The following is a 14,882-nucleotide window of genomic DNA, read 5'->3' on the forward strand; positions in this document are numbered from 1 at the left end:
ATGGGGGAAACGTAAAAACTCTGTATAGACAGCACCCGTGGTCACGATCAAACACGGGTCTCGGGCATTGTAAGGCAGCAACTCTACCACTGCGCCACCCTGCCGCCCCATTCTTCACCGTAACATTGTGCGCTGCTGGTGGAGATTCTGCCAGGCTGCAACGGTTGGCCTAATCATTGTTCGCAGAGAATCTCCATGTTAATGGATTTAATGCTAATGCCGGAGCTGTGAAGTGAAGAAGATGAACGTTTACACCAAATGAGTGACATAAATTTCAGCTGCAGCAGTAGAATACAGAGCAGGAGGGCATCCAGGTAAAATAAACAGATAGATTGGCAGCATTTCTGTTACTTAAGCAACAGCCATAGCTCATGTTTCACAGTAATTTACAAAGTTAAAAGCATTCACTCTGTTGAGAAGATAAATAATGGAGAGCACGCTTGTCATTGGAAGATCTAACTCCAAATAGATACCTCTGTCGCGGAGTGTCAATTTTGCTTTACTGTAAGCAGCAGCTTTGGCGATGAGGGATGTTTGAGTCGATTATGTTTGGTTCATCATTTTTCTAGCTCGAGAGATTGTTTTTCAATAGTTGGGCTTTACAGAACACTTGCCCTATTAATACTTTAAAACAATGAATATCATTGAAGAGATCATACATCCAAATTTATGTTCAAGTAAAAAGCAATATCTGTTAACATCACAACACATTATTTCCCAAAAGAAGGCACTACATCCACAGGGATCTGCTCAGGGGCCTCTGTTGTTTATGATATAAATAAATGATTTGGACTTAAAGCTCGATGGGATGGTTCGTAAGTTTACAAATTACACCAAAATTGCTGGGGTCGTGGATTGTGAGGAAGGCTGTCAAAGTACACAGCAGGATATAGATTAGCTACAGAAATGAGCGGAAAAATGGCAGATGGATTTTAATCCAAGCACATGTGAGATGTTGCACTTTGGGATGTCGAATGTAAGGGGAAAATACACAATTAATGGCATTCAGCATTGACATACATAGGGAACTTCGGATCCAAGTCCATAACTCCCTGAACACAAGTAGATGGGATTATAAAGAAGGCATATGGGATGCTTATCTTCATTGTTCAGTACATTGAGTTTAAGAGTCAGGAAGATGCAGTTTGAGAGTACTAGAGTTAGAGTTAGAGTATTATGTACAGTTTTGGTCGCTCCATTACAGGAAGGCTGTGGAGGCTATGGAAAGGATGCAGAGGAGGTTTAGCTGAATTAGGTATTAGTGGGGATCACTGGTCAATGCGGACTCAGTGGGCCAAAGGGCATGTTTCCACACTGTAACTCTGAATTATACTAAACTATACTAAATTATTTTAAACTAGGGTGATTTCAATGACAAATACGGTAACCAATTTAAGAACAGCAGTGTCTGGTAAACAGCAAATGAGCAGATATCCTGTTGTTGTTGGTATAACTTGCAAAAGAATGTTGGCCCATTTGCATGGAGTTCTGTGTACAGTTCCAATTAATCTTTTACATAACTAATCACTTAAAACTTCACACTCCTCAGCCATCAATGCACACTGATCCAAATGGCTTCTTTTCCAACGTCAGGCAGAATTTCAAACTGACATATTTCCTCCATTACATTAGTTTTATTCAGAGTAGCGTATCAAAGCAGTTCATTTTTTATGCCATCTAAGGATCCAGACAGGACTTAGATTTCAGAATGGCAGACAGTGGAGATTGGAGTGCCGCAAGGCTAGGTGCTGGGGCCGCAACTATTTACAATATATATTAATGACTTTGATGATGAAATTAGAAGTAACACTAGCAAGTTTGCGGGTGACACAAAGCTGGGTGGCAGTGTGAACTGCGAAGAGGATGTTAGGAGGTTGCAGGGTGACTTGGACAGGTTGAGTAAGTAGGCAGATGCATGGCAGATGCAGTATAATGTAGTTAAATGTGAGGTTATCCACTTTGGGGGCAAAAATAAGGAGGCAGATTAATATCTCAATGGTGTCAGATTAGATAAAGGGGAAGTGCAACGAGACCTTGGTGTCCTTGTACACCAGTCACTGAAAGTAAGCGTGCAGGTCCAGCAGGCAGTGAAGACAGCTAATGGCATGTTGGCTTTCATAACGAGAGGATTTGAGTATAGGAGCAAAGAAGGCCCTCTGCAGTTGGATAGGGCCTTGGTGAGACTACATCTGGAGTATTGTGTGCAGTTTTGGTCTCCTAATTTGAGGAAGGGCATCCTTGCTATTGAGGCAGTGCAGTGTATGTTCACGAGGTTAATCCCTGGGATGGAGGGACTGTCATATAAGGAAAGATTGGAAAGACTAGGCTTGTATTCAATGGAATTTGGAAGGATGAGAGGGGATCTTATAGAGACGTATAAAATCATAAAAGGACTAGACAAGCTAGATGCAGGAAAAATGTTCCCAATGTTGGGGGAGTCCAGAACCAGGGGACACAGTCTAAGAATAAAGGGGAGGTCATTTAAAACTGAGGTGAGAAACCTTTTCATCCAGAGAGTTGTGAATTTGTGGAATTCTCTGTCACAGAAGGCAGCGGAGGCCAATTCACTGGATGAATTTTAGAGAGTTAGATAGAGCTCTAGGGGCTAGTGGAATCAAGGGATATGGGGAGAAGGCAGGCACAAGTTACTGATTGCAGATGATCAGCCATGATCACAATGAATGGCGGTGCTGGCTCGAAGGGCCAAATGGCCTCCTCCTGCACCTATTTTCTATGTTTCAATGTCTTATCCAAAAAGTCACAACTCAAAGAATGTGGCAATCCTCTAGTACTGCACTGATGAATCAGCCTAGATAACAAACTAAAAGTTGGGTGACCGTAAATCTACCTTTGGCTGATGGGAGAGGGCAACTACACTGACAACATGGTTAATAAATAACATTGTGCATATGTGCATATGGAAATAACTGCAAGAATAAATCTATGTTGCTATTCCTGTGCAGATTTGCTTTGCAGATTTCCAGCAGTACAGCATTGTAGGATATGATGTCCTTTGGATGGGATATTAAATTAAGGCACCGTCTAACCTCTCAGATATACATAAACAAATAAGGCAGTTCTTAGTGCAGTGGCCAATAATCATCTCTCAAACATCACAAAAATAACAAAAAAAGTCAAGAAAAATTGCAGCTGATGGAAATCTTAATCTCCAATCCCAATTGTTCCATAAAACTATGTATTTCCAAAAACTATGTATTTCTCCGTGCGCTTTCCCGAATTTAATTACTACATAAAGCTGAGCCTTCAGCTCCCAAAATTTAAAGCTCTGGGATTTCATCTCCATAAGCCTCAATCGAGAAGCTCCTTTGAAACTATCTTTGAACAAACTTTTTGGTAATCTCTCTTAACAGTTTTCCGGGTGGGAGATTCACATTCTTGTTGAGTCCTTTCAAGAGAGTTATGAGGGTTAAGAATCAAAAGTCAAGAGCGTTTTATTGTCATATGTACCAAAAAGGAACAAAGAAATTCTTACTTGCATCAACACAAGGTTTGTAAACGCAGTACTCAATAGATAATAGACCCCCCAAAATAAATAAATAAACAATATAGTGCAAAACAAAACAACGCCCGAAGTCCCTAGTGCAACCAAGGCAGCTCATAGTTCGGAATTCAGATGGAGATTATAGACAATAGGTGCAGGAGTAGGCCATTCAGCCCTTTGAGCCAGCACCGCCATTCAATGCGATCATGGCTGATCACTCTCAATCAGTACCCCGTTCCTGCCTTCTCCCCATACCCCCTCACTCCACTATCCTTAAGAGCTCTATCCAGCTCTCTCTTGAAAGCATCCAACGAACTGGCCTCCACTGCCTTCTGAGGCAGAGAATTCCACACCTTCACCACTCTCTGACTGAAAAAGTTCTTCCTCATCTCCGTTCTAAATGGCCTACCCCTTATTCTTAAACTGTGGCCCCTTGTTCTGGACTCCCCCAACATTGGGAACATGTTTCCTGCCTCTAATGTGTCCAATCCCCTAATTATCTTATATGTTTCAATAAGATCCCCCCTCATCCTTCTAAATTCCAGTGTATACAAGCCTAATTGCTCCAGCCTTTCAACATACGACAGTCCCGCCATTCCGGGAATTAACCTAGTGAACCTATGCTGCACGCCCTCAATAGCAAGAATATCCTTCCTCAAATTTGGAGACCAAAACTGCACACAGTACTCCAGGTGCGGTCTCACCAGGGCCCGGTACAACTGTAGAAGGACTTCTTTGCTCCTATACTCAACTTCTCTTGTTACGAAGGCCAACATTCCATTGGCTTTCTTCACTGCCTGCTGTACCTGCATGCTTCCTTTCAGTGACTGATGCACTAGGACACCCAGATCTCGTTGAACATCCCCTCTTCCTAACTTGACACCATTCAGATAATAATCTGCCTTTCTATTCTTACTTCCAAAGTGAATAACCTCACACTTATCTACATTAAACTGCATCTGCCATGTATCCGCCCACTCACACAACCTGTCCAAGTCACCCTGCAGCCTTATTGCATCTTCCTCACAATTCACACTACCCCCCAGCTTAGTATCATCTGCAAATTTGCTAATGATTAAACTGATGGTTATTGTGAAGAAGCTGTTCCTGATGCTGGGCGTTAGTTTCCAGACTCCTATACCTTCTTCCTGATGGCAGGAGCGAAATGAATGCATGGCCACGGTGGTGTGGTCCTTGATGATGCTGGCTACCTTTCTGAGATAGCTCCTCCTATAGATCCCTTTGATGGTGGGGAGGTCAGTATCCGTGATGGACTGGGCAGTGTCCACCTCTTTTTGTAATCTCCTTCATTTCAGGGTGTTCGAAGTGTCGAATCAGGCCGTGAAGCAACCAGTCAATATGCTCTCGAGAGCACACCTGTAGAAATTCAAGAGAGTATTTGTCTACAGACCAAATCTTCTAAGGAGGTAGAGGCTTCATTGTTTTTTTTATGATTGCATCAAAGTACTGGGTCCAGGATGGATTTTCAGAGATTTGTACGCCCAGGAACTTGAAGTTGTTGACTCTCTCCACCACTAACCCTTCGACTAGCATTTGTTATTTAAAGGTGCTGTTTCATTGCTATCCTTCTTCCCAACATTCTGAATTGTAAAATTTATGCTAGTAAATTCATAGGCCACAGTAAACATACCAGTGGATAACATAAATGACTAACGTCAATTGACACAAATTCACATGGCATCTTAAATGATGTGGAAAATAAGTTTAATCTAAATTAAAGCACAGTTTCCTTAAGACACTCTTTCCTGACCATGTCCTCCGGGTTCTTCACACTACTGAACACTTCTGCTTGTCTGTCATGGTAGAATAATGGGAAGTAGCATTTGGCCCCACAACTCTCAAATCAAATCAATCAGCTGTTTCTTCCCATTGCCTCACTCAGCTGGTAATTCAAGGGTCAATTGTGTTTAATTGTCATGTGTACTGACAAGAGAACAATTGAATTCTTATGGGCAGAACAGTGGCACAGCAGGTAGAACTGCTGCCTCACATTGACCGGGATCGATCCTGACCTCGAGTGCTGTCTGTGTGGAGTTTGCACATTCGCCCTGTGACTGTGTGGGTTTCCTCCGGGTGCTCAGTTTCTACCCACACACCAAAGACGCGCAGATTTGTAGGTTAATTGGCCTTGATAAATTGTCCCTAATGAGTAGGGGATAAAAAGTGGGATAATATGGAACTAAAGTGAACGGGTGAACCATGGTCAGTGTGGACTCGCTGGGCTGAAGGGCCTGATTCCATGCTGTATCTTTCAATACTATCAATTCAATAAGCAGCAGATTAGCAGGCCTATAAACACAATAATAATTAAATAAGTTAATAACCGTAAGAAAACTATGCAAAAAGGTGCGAGAGAACAGCTTCTGGTCATTTTTTTCTTGCCTCCAGTCATCAGATCACTTCTCAAAAGTAGGCTGAAACGAGGAAAATATAAAGCATGCAGAAATTTTCAGATGTTAGTTTTTGGCACAGATACATACAAATATTTTTTTTTGGCACATTATAATCTTTCACACTCAACACTGAGTTCAACAATTTCTAATTATGATTATTTCCAGTGCTTTTCTTTCAGAATTCCCGCATTGCTTCCACACCTCCTCTCTCGGCTGCTGTTACCATGTTAACATGCTACACACTGGCAAGAAATTATAATTGTAATCAAATAGGTTTTGGCAGATACACAAGGGCCTTTGCAGTATTCAGCACAGACAGCTAAATATGAGCAGAAGAACATCTTGTACATCTGATCTACATTAACCCTTTAGATATTGAATCATTTATCTCATCTTTCGAAGCTTATGACTTCCAAAATCAGCTGCCATCTGGCATAAGATATTCTCAGATTGTGTATATTACCATCAGATATATGTATTTTATTAAAATGGTTCCTTAATTTATAACATTCTTAAAATAAATAGAATCACAAGCTAATGAATTCTGCCAAACTTGGATATATTCCAACATTTAGGACTGAGACTCCGAGAATGGAGAACCTCCAAAAAAGGATTAGAATGTTAATGTTGTGCGAACTGCAATTCAGACACTTTGGTTACATGATTGTTGCATGGAGCCAACAATAACTGCATCATTCATTGGCTGCATACTTCAACAGTGCACGCAATGCAAGATGCTGGTTGTAGCTAACCTGAAAGGTTTGGCCAGCCTGCAGTGGATGTGCGTTGTGCCCAATGTTCGCAACATGAACTAACGTAGGGATGTTTAATATTGATCCGGCATGGAATAAAAAAGCAAAGTGCTGGAGTATCTCAGCAAGTCAGGCAGCATCTCTAGAAGAAATGGATAGGTGATGTTTCGGATTGGGACCCTCCTTCAGACTAAAAGTAGTAGGGGCCAGGCTTTGTCCCGTCTCCCGTCACCCCCACCCCACCCCCAACCCCACATCTTTTCCAGCTTCTTCCCCTACTACATTTAGTCTGAAGAATGGTCCCAACCAGAAATGTCACCCACCCATGTCTTCTGGAGAAGCTGCCTGGCCTGCTGAGTTACTCCAGCACTTTGTGTGTTGCACTGTGAAGAAAATTGAGGGAGTTGACTCCAACCAATGACACCCAGAGCTACATCCCAAAGATGTAGGTATGGAGGCGCAGCAGTACAGTTGCTGCCTTGCAGCGCCAGAGACCCGGGTTCGTCCTGACTACGGGTGCTGTCTGTATGGAGTTTGTACGTTCTCCCCGTGACCTGCGTAGGTTTTCTCCGGGAACTCCGGTCCCACACTCCAAAGAAATACAGGTTTGTAGGTTAATTAATTGGCTTTGATAAAATTATAAATTGTCCCTGGTGTGTGTAGGATAGTGTTAGTGTGTGGGCTGGTCGGCATGGACTCGGTGGGCTGAAGGACCTGTTTCCGTGCTGTATCTCTAAACTAAACTAAAACTAAACCTGAGTGTAGTGCTGCAAGAATTCAAAGGGAATTTGTACAAAGACCGCATACAAGGAGAAAATGGATTTTCAAATGTGTTGCCTCACCAGCTGCCCTATGAGCCTTAGAGTCTGAGCTCAGTACACCCCCCTCACTGAACATCCCTGAGTATTTCTAAGTTCAACAATTTCTAATTACGATTATTTCCAGTATTTATATTTCAGAGTTCCAACATTGCTTCCACACCTCCTCTAGACTACTGTTACAATGTTAACTTGCTACACACTGGCAAGAAACGATAATTGTAATCAAATAGGTTTTGTCGGTCACCATTTCTGTTGAAGACTTGTGTCTGACATTCTTAAGTTCCACCACTTCTGCACATAGAACAGCTACAAATTAACACACAATTCACAACTTGCTCACACTTTCAACGGAAGCATCACGCAAACACCTACATATTACTTACTATCACACTCCCCTGTCTTGCAGTATAGAATGGTGCTATTACACAGAATAGCAGTTAGATACAAGAGATACACCCAATTGCATCAGTTTACCCCACGCACACGACAGAGAGGATATTGTCCGCTATCATTAGACTCTTCACTATTGGGATCTTGGCCAGCAGTGCAAGTGAGGCCATAGAAAACTTGCATACTGTTCCTATCACATGCACCTTGAACTTCCTGATCTCATTTGGAACTAGGAAAGATCATAATTTTGCTATCAATTTCCCTCCTCCTCCTCTCACCTTCACATAGTCGAGCGTTGACTGCACTTCTTCTTTTCTTAATCCCTCTGTCTCCATCTCAGGAGATGGCAAGACAAAAACATTCCTTACAAGGCGAAAGACTCCAACAGCTATCTCATCTATATTCCCTTGCACGTTGCCACCTGCGAGGAGTGTTTCCATTCTTCCAGTTCCTCTGCCTCCATTGTATTTACTTTGGCAAAACTTCCACAAAGGAGTCTCTGAAATGTTTTCCTTCCTTCTCCATCATGGTTTGCTTTCTATCATAGAAAACAGGGCCTTTGACCACATCTAATCTTTGTCCCAACTCTGCTCTCCCTAATCCTCTTCCTGGACAGAGAGAGAGTAGTGTTCCTCTGGCCCTCATTTTCCACCCCACCAACTTCTGCATTAAACTGATCCCCTTCACAATTTCCACAAGCTTCAGTGAGATTCCACCACCAGACATATCTACCACCACACATATTTAATTACCCCTACTAAATGCAGAAAACAAATGCAGACTGGGGGAAAGCTTCTGTGTTCAGTCCACATGAGCAACCCTGAGCTTCCCATCAAGTACAAAATTTAATTCTCTATCCTACTTCCACTACAATCTACAATATGTCTGTGACCTCCTGCAACATAAACCTGAGGAACATCTGGGCATGTTACAGATCTGCCTGACCAGATATTGAATTCTACAATGCTTCCTCTATCTACTTCATCTTCTTTTCAACTTGAAACTAACTTGGTCTTTGTCTTTGCCTCCATCTCCGTCTCTACCTGTCTCTTCCTAGGCCTTCCACTCCCAGCCTAACAAGGAGTCTTTGAACATTAACACTGTTTTTCTTCCACAAATGTTGCCTGGGCTGCTGTTTTTGAGCATTTTTCATTATTATGGCTCACCTCCCACCCACTTTGCCACTGTCACCCTAACCTTATGATTTCTCTATTCAGGGACATGCTTAGAATGAGAATATTTACAGACTTCCCTTCTTTCAATTTTACACTCTGCCTCCAGCGCACACTCGGACAATGTATGTAATTTAGAATCACTTAAAGACAGGATCAGCCCTTTATGGCCTATAGTCTGGGAAATGGGAAGGGCAGCAGAAGTGCATGGTCACTGGAGAACAAAGTCACAGGAGATCTTCCGGAGAAGACATAGATTGGTGCTTTGTTGAAGCATTCAACAGAGAGTAGCAGAAGGGTGTACAAAATGAAATGTTCAATGCTTTAGCAGGCCTGAACAAAGTCTGTTGTAAGGTCAAACAGCTTGAAGGAATCAAGAGTAAATATCGTCCAGGGCTTTGCACAGGGCAAGCCCTCAAACATTTGAGTAAGCAAATGGTGTTGAAGTCTAATCGGACATTCACTGCTCTGCTCTCAATTGCTCTCGTACAAGGGCATTTGGAAAACCACCACCATCGTGACCCTTGGTACTTGTGGTCAAAAGTGGCTGCATTGTGTCGCAATGGCCTAGCAATCCACCCTCCCTTGGATCATGAAGATTAGCACTGGACTGCACTGTAGAAACTTAATTACAACATTTGGCAGTGGGAGCAATCTGGACGTTTCAGAGTTGGTGGATTAGAGCTATGAAATGGAAATACGTCTTTGGGAAATGTCCATGTTCAGCTCTAATCAATACAATAAATGAGATGAGAGGCTCTGTCTGAGATGCCACTACAAATTCAAGGAAATTTCCAGGTTTCTATTAAATCTATATCCTCTCAGCTTAATCCTATGCCTTCTGCTTCTCGATTCCCTAGCCATGAGAACAATTGCCATGACTTTATACACCTCGTAAGATCACACCTCAGCCTCCTGTGCTCTAGGAATAGTGTCCTAAACTGCCCAAACTCTCTCTTTTGTTAAGGACCTTGAGTTCTGGCAACATCCTCGTAAATTATCTCTGCACTCTTCCCAGCTTAATGGCATCCTTCCTAAAGTAAAACTGAACACAATACTCCAAGTATTGCCTCAACAACGCCTTACAAAGCGTTTGAATTATCTTTTATTTCCATCAACGGGTGGCACAGGCGTTCCAGCGAGCATAATGAGCATGAACGAACCCATAAGAGGCTGTTGACGACAGATGTCTATTTTTATCAGATTGCCCCATTAGCTTTACAGCATCATTATTAAACAAAACTTGACACAGAAACACTGAACAACTCAAATAAAAATCTGAACAAAAAGGGCAGTTTTAATGAGCTTAGTGCAGGAACAAGAGAAGAGAGACAGATAGGATCAGGGAGGGAATTTTGCCAGAGGATTCCAATGGATTTTGAAACTAATCCAACCTCCATTGGACCATTATACATACGGACATAAGAAAGAGAAACAAGGTTGTCCATTCGATCATTTGAGCCTGATCTACTGTTTATTAAGATCATGACTAATCTGCCACATTACCATTTTCCAACACTATTCCAATATCCCTTAATTTCCTTAATGGCTGGAGATCCATCTATCTCTGTTCTGAATGAACGCAACAACTAAGCTTTCACAGCCCATGTAGAGAATTTCAAAGGATGTCTACCCTGCGAGTGAACACGGCTTCACGTAGAGGGTAGGCAACCTTATTCTGCAACTGTGCCACATGATTCTAAACTCCTTAGTCGGCAGAAACATCCCACCTGCATTTAGTCTGTCAATCCAATTAAGAATCATGCATGTTTAGATGAGATCTCTTCTCATTCCTCAACACTTGAGAAAATATTGTCCCCCACAAAATTATTGTGGGCGGCACAGTGGCGCAACGGTAAAATTATTGCCTTATCGTGCTTTCAGCGTGGGAGACTTGGGTTCGATCCCGACTACTGATGCTGTCTGTATGGAGTTTGTACATTCTCCCTGTGACCGCGTGGGTTTTCTCCAAGATCTTCGGTTTTCTCCCACACTCCAAAGACGTACAGGTATGTAGGTAAATTGGCTTGGGATAAGTGTAAATTGTCCCTAGTGTGTGTAAGATAGTGTTAATGTGCAGGGATCTCTGGCTGGTGCGGACCTGGTGGGTCAAAGGGCCTGTTACCGTGCTGTATCTCTAAAACTAAAAAAAGACAAAAAATAAAATTAAATAAATAACCCAAAGCACAAATCGGTTTTGATTGCTTGATTGAAAGATACAGCATGGAAATAGGCCCTTCCACACTGACCATCGATCAGCCATTCACACTAGTGCTATGTTAAGCCTCTTTTGCATTCCTATATACCAGGGGGCAATTTACAGAGGCCAATGAACTTACAAAACAGCACATCATTTGGATGTGGGAGGGAACCGGAACACCCACAGGAAACCCACATGGTCACAGGGAGAACGCACAGAATGATTTTCATTGTTTCCACACTGAAGAGGCATGGAACACTTGCTCATGTTTGCTGATCAGAAAATTCGTTCACTGCAGAGAAAAGAAAATGTTGCCTCCAGCAACCTGTTTCAGGAAGCACTTGCATTAAATATTCGAGGTATCCTTCCAACCCTGGATCACCCTTTACTCCAGGCTTCTGATGAAACCTGGACTCATCACATGCAGCTATGTTGACATCACTTCAAATCCTGAATGATTGCCACTGAGGAATTTGCCAACATACAATGCCCACGGCATGTGGTCACTCTGCCAGGCTATCAAAATCAGTGTGAACTTTTCATTGCACCTATATCTAAACTACACATTGCCCAATATTTAAGGCAAGATAAAATCAGCTTTGCACCGTTTCAGAGAAGCACAACTTCATTCACAATACACATTACAAATTGCTTTAAATGTCAAGCCTAAATTGAGATTTGCCTGTTGATTAAGATCAAAACATCAATACCTCAACAATACAATTGGATTTAAAGAAAATCACCTGTAATTTTGGTGCTGTGGGTTCAGGCCCTACAAAGTATCTCAGTAGACTATTTCTGTACACTTGCTAATCGAGGATCGGGGGTATGGGAAAACTCTACTGGTCTGTTTGTATGAAAAAGAATATCACTGTCTTAGCAATTTGGACATGTGGAAATAAAAGCACCATTGAACCATTTACTGAGGTTTAATTCTGTTATTGACCTAAGATCAGTGAACTACATGCACTCACTGCTCCCTTGCATGCTCCTGCCTCGCACGTGTCTCGAGTTGACCTCCCTTCACAAAGCTGAGCTCAAGTGAGGCCCCAGGCTTTTCATTGTACCTCGGTACACGTGACAATAAACTAAACTGACTTGAACTGAGGCCGGTAAGAAAATAAGTGCAGATGCTGGAACAAATCAAAGATATTTATTCACAAAATGCTGGAGTAACTCAGCAGGTCAGGCAGCATCTCAGGAGAGAAGGAATGGGTGACGTTTTGGGTCGAGACCCTTCTTCAGACTAGCATTGCACATGGCCTGAACATGTTGGGCCCACAGAATCTCTGTCACAGCTGACTAAGCCATGCCCCCAGATTTACTCAATCGTCAGGGTTGCCAAATATGTGGAATGTTTGTGACTGTCTCTGACATTTGTAAGCCTTCAAATATATTAAGCACAAATGAATCACACCATTAGACAATGCAACAAAAAAAAACCCATCAACATCAGAAAATACTTAGAATCAAATCAATTGAAGCTAAATTAAGTAATTCAAAACATTGTAAATCAGTCAACACATAGCTCTCCCTCACATCTGTTCCTCTCCACTGAAGAGAATGGAGGCATCCTATGTGGCTTCGGGACACTGGAGGACTCGACACTTAGTTACAGGATTCCACGAGGATCCCAACACTGCAACACAGCTGGGAAATTACTCATGAGCATCTTAGCAGGTCATCAAAGATTCCCACCTTCTGTTCTCTGGTAGACTCTCATGATACTATCCGGAAAACAGAAGGGGTGTCTCCCAGTGTCTTGTAAAATATTTATACTTCAATAAACATCAAGAACAGACTATCCTTTCATTTTGCTTCTTGCTGTGTGATATCTTGCTGGGGTTTAATATTCCATGCGCAAAGTGGCTGCTGTACTGAATTATAAAGCCACAGCAACCATTTCAAAAAGTAAGAGCACAAAACATTTGAACATCACTGAGAGTGGGAAAAGCATGCCTCAAATTCTAGTCCCGTTTTCCATCGGCTGTGATTTGATATGGTTGAACGGAGGGAGATGTTTGTACAGTGAAGCATTGTGCAAACCTTCTTTCCCACGTGGCTAGTTATTGATGTCAGCCGTTCATTCCAAGAGGAGCCTGGGTGCGAGCCAGGCATTTCCCCAACAGGGAAGAAGGGAAAAACTGGAAACTGAGTCAGCCGATGCTCCTCTTGATAATCACTACAAGCCCCAAAAGGATGTAGGCAGGAGCAAAAGTGCATGCCGATTGCTTGTTTCCCTGCTCACTTGACTATTCATGCTCTGGAACTCTAACCACAAAATAAAAAGACTACAGTCATTCCTCATTCTATATAATGGAGACATTTCCGGTAAACATATTGTTTAGCACAATTTCATAAGTCAAAAAGGCTGGGCAGAATGTAAGCATGTGTATCATATTTCATCATATTTCAAACCAACTGGTTGTGAAAAGAAGGCAAAAATATCATGATAGGAATGTTTGATTATTATGGGTGTTCTGGTGCAGTGTGTGCTGAAGGAGGGATAGCTGTGGGCTATTTCATATAGTGAAAATCAAATGCACTCGATTATGATTTTTCTGCAGTTCAAAAGAAGGAAAGAGAGGTACGCAGTGAATGGAGATAGAAGAGGAAGAGGAATAGATGCATTAAAATCTTAAAGGTTGTGCATTTACAGATGATTTTTTAGGCATCAAGCTATATCTAACACCACAATACATGTCCAGTTGCTGCCAAGCACCCAGGAAAGGTGATCAATGATATCCCCACAGTGAAGTAAACACAATCAACATCAAGCTTAGAGGTCATTGTGTCACACAAAGAAATATTGCCCTATACTAAAGATCGTCTGAAGCAGGCTTAACAAGCTGCAAAGAAAGACAAAATGCTGAAGTAACTCAGCAGGTCAGACTGTATCCCTGGAGAACATGGGTAGGTGACATTGCGGCTCAGGGCCCTTTTTTAAACTCAGTCTGAAGAAGTGTCCCTCCGCGAAACGTCACCTATCCATGTTCTCCAGGGATGCTGCCTGATCTACTGAGTTATTCCAGCATTTTGTGTCTTTCCTTGGTAAACCAGCATCAGCAGTTCCTTGGTAAACCAGCATCAGCAGTTCCTTGGTAAACCAGCATCTGCAGTTCCTTGGTAAACCAGCATCTGCAGTTCCTTGGTAAATCAGCATCAGTAATTCCTTGGTAAACCAGCATCTGCAGTTCTACACTTTAACAAGCTGCAAACAATTTATATCCTCTGGCAATCAATTTTCTGGCTGGAGTCAAAATCATGTCATCATGTAAGATTGTTCAGATTATTCTAGCCAACTGATTGTGAAAACAAAACAAAAATATCATAACACAAATGTTGAATTATTACACCATATATTATATTTGGTCATTTTAACAGTTTCAAGCAAGTATGTGGAAAGGCAGAGAGCTAGAAGTTCGATGTCATCATGCACAATGCAACTAAGATTGCAACAAAAATTGTTAATTGAAACGGAGGGCTTCCATGGCTCCGGAAGGCCACAAGACAATATTTGTTCCAGACTCTCCATACGTACGGTGTCCAAAGGTGACGGTGCTCTTGCTGTCATTTTCATGGAATAACGTGGGCGCACATGCTGAAGTAGGCCCTCAAAGGTCAAACAAGA

The 14,882-nt window shown here is 42.2% G+C and overlaps 1 protein-coding gene across 1 annotated transcript in view; it reads right to left on the bottom strand.

Moving 5' to 3' along the window:
- The window catches only part of LOC144592067 (small conductance calcium-activated potassium channel protein 2-like), a 107,315-nt gene that overhangs the window by 56,399 nt on the left and 36,034 nt on the right, over positions 1-14,882 (bottom strand). The window lies entirely within an intron of this gene.

Source organism: Rhinoraja longicauda, chromosome 3 (genome assembly GCF_053455715.1).
Source record: "Rhinoraja longicauda isolate Sanriku21f chromosome 3, sRhiLon1.1, whole genome shotgun sequence".
NCBI lineage: Eukaryota > Metazoa > Chordata > Chondrichthyes > Rajiformes > Arhynchobatidae > Rhinoraja > Rhinoraja longicauda.